Genomic DNA, 4,143 nt, shown 5'->3' with positions numbered 1-4,143 from the left:
AGTTTGATTACAGATTTGGAAATCTGATAGAAAGGCAAAAAACAAACAGTTAATTTTTGTCTTCTCCATTGATTTTAATTATTTTTAAAATATTCTATTACAGCAAAGCTGTTAACATTAATTTGACACCTTGTTACCACAATGCATTGCTAGTTCTAACAGTTGAACCATCATCTGGTTTCCAAGCAACATGAGTTGTAGGATCTTCTATTACAGAGATCGTAATCTCAGCGATTGAGACTCTCCGTTCGGCGCTGCAGCTAGAGAATATTTTCTCTGCAAGTTGCTCTTCTTCGATGGGGTTTTTAGCTGCGACCATGCCATGGTAAGTTCCTCCCTTTTAAGGGGGACGGAGATGGTTTCATTCTCCACTGAACTGCGAGAGGGGACGGGAGAGGATTAAGAGCGATGTAAGGTAAGAGTGGGGTGGAGGGGCAGAGGAGAAGGACAACTCCCTGAAGCTCGCGTACTGGATCCTGTTTGCTGGTAAGTTGACCAGGTCGTTGAGTTAGCAGACTCCAGGCCGAGAAGTTGAGGGAAAAAGTCGCAACTGGGTACAGGATGATAACAGAATGGAGGAAGAACAATGGCGCTAGGGGATGATGCGCAATAACTGGGAGGAAGATCGAAGGGGAAATGAACGCGCTCACACAGTGGAAAACCTTGTACAATGGAGACATGGAACGGGCCGCGAGACACATATGTTGCAGGAATATTATTAGCTACGACACACGGGGGTAAGCAGAGTTTCGGCCCCGTATTTATCGAGAGTTAATATCAGTTCTTTGTATTTAGAGGAGAACGTGTGACACCATGGGCATAGCCACAGTAGATCGTTTAAAAAAAGCTTGCAGACGACCTAGAAACACCTTCCAGTGTGGCTCTGCACAGTAGCAAGGCCTATGACATTATGAAAAAAAGGGGAACTGTGGAATCGTTTGGGCATTGTGGCATTACAGTGTTGTTTGTTCACGGGAAAGATAGAGGAGTTTTTTATTCACAGAGCCTGTGTTTCGAACACTGGAGGGGTCCAGACCGAACAGAACTGCGGGGATTTTCAAAATCCCTGACAACAACGGATTGGCCGATGGAATGTGATCTGACCATAAAGGAGATGTCAGAAATTCGCCAACTTCCCACAAAACCCCCTGCACACGTCTCCTTGATTTCGGTTTGACTGCTGTGAGGTCGGTTCAACATTGGCTAAACACCCAACCTCATATATTGCTGGCGGCAGAACAAAGTATCTCCCGATCCCGCGCATCCTGACAACCATTTCTACTCCGCCGAATCCGTCAGAATTGAGACAGAAGCTACGCTCTCAACACTCACTCAACATGCGATATCTGGCGATATTTCATAGCGCCAACAACACTGCTTAGTGGCGCCAGCAACACTGACAGGTGTCCAATTGGAGCGTCCCCGACTTGATCAACAGGTCAATAGCACACATACAGTCAAAGAGCTGGTGGCGCGCGAACTAAATGGTCCATCTGGAAACTGGATATGCAAGTAGGCGGGTTTAAGAGCTCCACAGCATGAACATGCATGAGGACTTCCTAACCGAACTAACAATCTACCTTTCCTCTGCAACATCGCAACTGCAAATCTGACTGTTGGGGATATTTTTGGCATGGTGCTATGAATAAAACACGTTCAGCCAAGTGCGTGATTTTGTCAGAGAACTAGGAGCACTGGAATGGGATGTTTTTTGGCCGGGCACAGTGAACAGTATTCGAATCGGCCCACTACAGGATTAGGCAAAGCAAGTGGAGAATTGGAACGAATCACAGTCACAAATGATTGGGTTTGGAGAGCCCAACTGATCGAACTAGGTGGGCTGACTACACAACACTCTGAACATAAATAAAATGGTGGAAAATGCATACTTGGGCTAACAGTTGGAATTTAGGCGCGATTGTGGAAATTAACAGATCGCGTGCAGATTGATAACGCATCGGAACTGCCCCCATTATAATCAGTCCGACTAGGCTACAATGATGGACAACCACATCCCTCTACCTTCATCCATGGAGGTGGAACCACTGATTGACATCACAGTGCAAGCGGAAGAACAATATTTCCATTCCAAGACGCCCTCCCGAACCATTACTCAACAAATTAAGAGACCTGAACACAACATGTCCCATGGCACTGACAAAAAGAAAAACAGGTCTATCAAAGTGGCCTGACAACTACGTAGACTAGTCCTAGATGCCGATGGACACTAGGAGGAATCAATAAAATTAAAATCTATGACATTGGTTAGCCGATGGGTATAATGCAACTTGAACGAGGCATAGATGGGAAAATGGATGGACACATGGTGGCTTCCCAAAATAAATTACTGGCCTCACATCAACACACTTTAGAATGGCTGGTTTGCATTCAATTTCAAATCTCTGAAGGATGCAACCCAAATACCAAAAATTTCGTGGGTAAGTGGGCAGGGATACTTAACATTCCAAAGGTGGACTTTTAGATTTGATCCAGTGATAGAAAAACCAAGAAGGAACATCATTTGGATGAAGCTCCCGGGCTTGCCCCTGGAATTATGGACCAATAAGGCAATAACGCATATTACAAATACCATTGGAAATCTCTATTACTTAGATGATAGATGCCTAGGGGATAAGAACAAGCATACAACACAGGTTCTCATTGAAAACGATTTTGCAGGGGGGGGCTTCCAGAATGCATTGACTTATACTAGGGGCCATGCTCACAAAAGAAAATCATTGATTTATGGGCAATGCCCTTCACATGCCTCCGCTGTCATGGGACGAGACACCTAATGTATGACTTTCCAGATCGATATGGCCGAAATTCCCGCTCACAACTGGATATTGTTGATGGAAGGCAAGACAAATTCAAAGCAAACAATACCATAATTCATGAAAACACAGGTTATCTCACACCACCCTCCATCATCCAAATCCCAAGCTCAAACCAACTACCATGACCTGAACTCGATCTCCCTGTGGGCTAACATTCTTGTCCACTTGAATCCTCTACCCCAACATTCCACTCATTGGATGTTATTCATTGCCCCCCACTCCATTAATCTGGTTATCAAATCCTCATCTCACTCCATTACTTGGCCACTTTCATCACTTCTTAACCATAAGCCCATATCTCCTGCTCCTTCGATCACTCCCCTATCATCTGTTGAACTGGACCTCTATTCCCTAATCAAATTTGGGGCCCCATCTAAGCGTACATTTACCCCATTCTCTAGAGACATGGAGTTAGAAGTCCTACATCGAGAGAAACTATTCACCATGGAGCCTCTTACCATTAAAAGATATTTCTTTGAAAATGATAACACTCCTCCATGCCCAGCTAAGCGGAAAGTGTCACAACCAACAGAAAATCCAAGAGATATAAAAGGGTCTCCACCTATTCCCTTGCTCCCACCAACCTTATAAACCACTTCTCGGAATCCTCCATTGTTGAGGCACTCATTGCTCCTGCCACCTTCTGGGTTGGTCATCAGGTTGTAAATCTCCTCAAGTCTCGGGTCCTTAGAGTTGAGCCACCAGAATTCGACCTTCAGTAATGACTATCTTATCCCTAAATTTTTTAGGGTTGGGATCGACACCCAAAAGACAATCAATTTAGACACATAATTGACATTAACAAACCAAGGATTGTGCTACTTCAATAGGCTATGACCTACAAATAGAAAACTTGGGGATATCTCTCCAAAATCTGTCCAAATTGGCACATTTGTGCTACTGACACATCAGGCTTATCTGGGGGTCTCGCGATAATGTGGAATCCTTACATCTTCAGCTTCAAAGCATACAACACCTTTGTTGGACTCATTATCACTGGAGTAGACGTGGCACCAAACCAAATTTCCGCATCATCAACAATTATGCTCCATTTGAACACAGAAGGGACTTCTCGTACAAGGCCGACCAAAGTAGACTCCTCGACGTTAGTTCTATAATCTTGGCAAGGGACCTTAATCTCATCACTGGGCCAACCAAACAATGGGGATAAATGAGCAAACTTGATCCATTGGAGGACTACTTTCATGTTTTCTTTAAAGATAAAGGACTCACGGACATCTCTCCCAATCCTATTGGACCGACCTGGCATAATGGACATTCTGGTATTCAAGGCATTGCAAAACGA

The sequence above is a fragment of the Pinus tabuliformis genome, chromosome 6 (genome assembly GCF_031772625.1).
Source record: "Pinus tabuliformis cultivar Carrire ecotype Pingquan chromosome 6, CPIR1, whole genome shotgun sequence".
Lineage (NCBI taxonomy): Eukaryota > Viridiplantae > Streptophyta > Pinopsida > Pinales > Pinaceae > Pinus > Pinus tabuliformis.
This window is presented reverse-complemented; position numbering follows the sequence as displayed.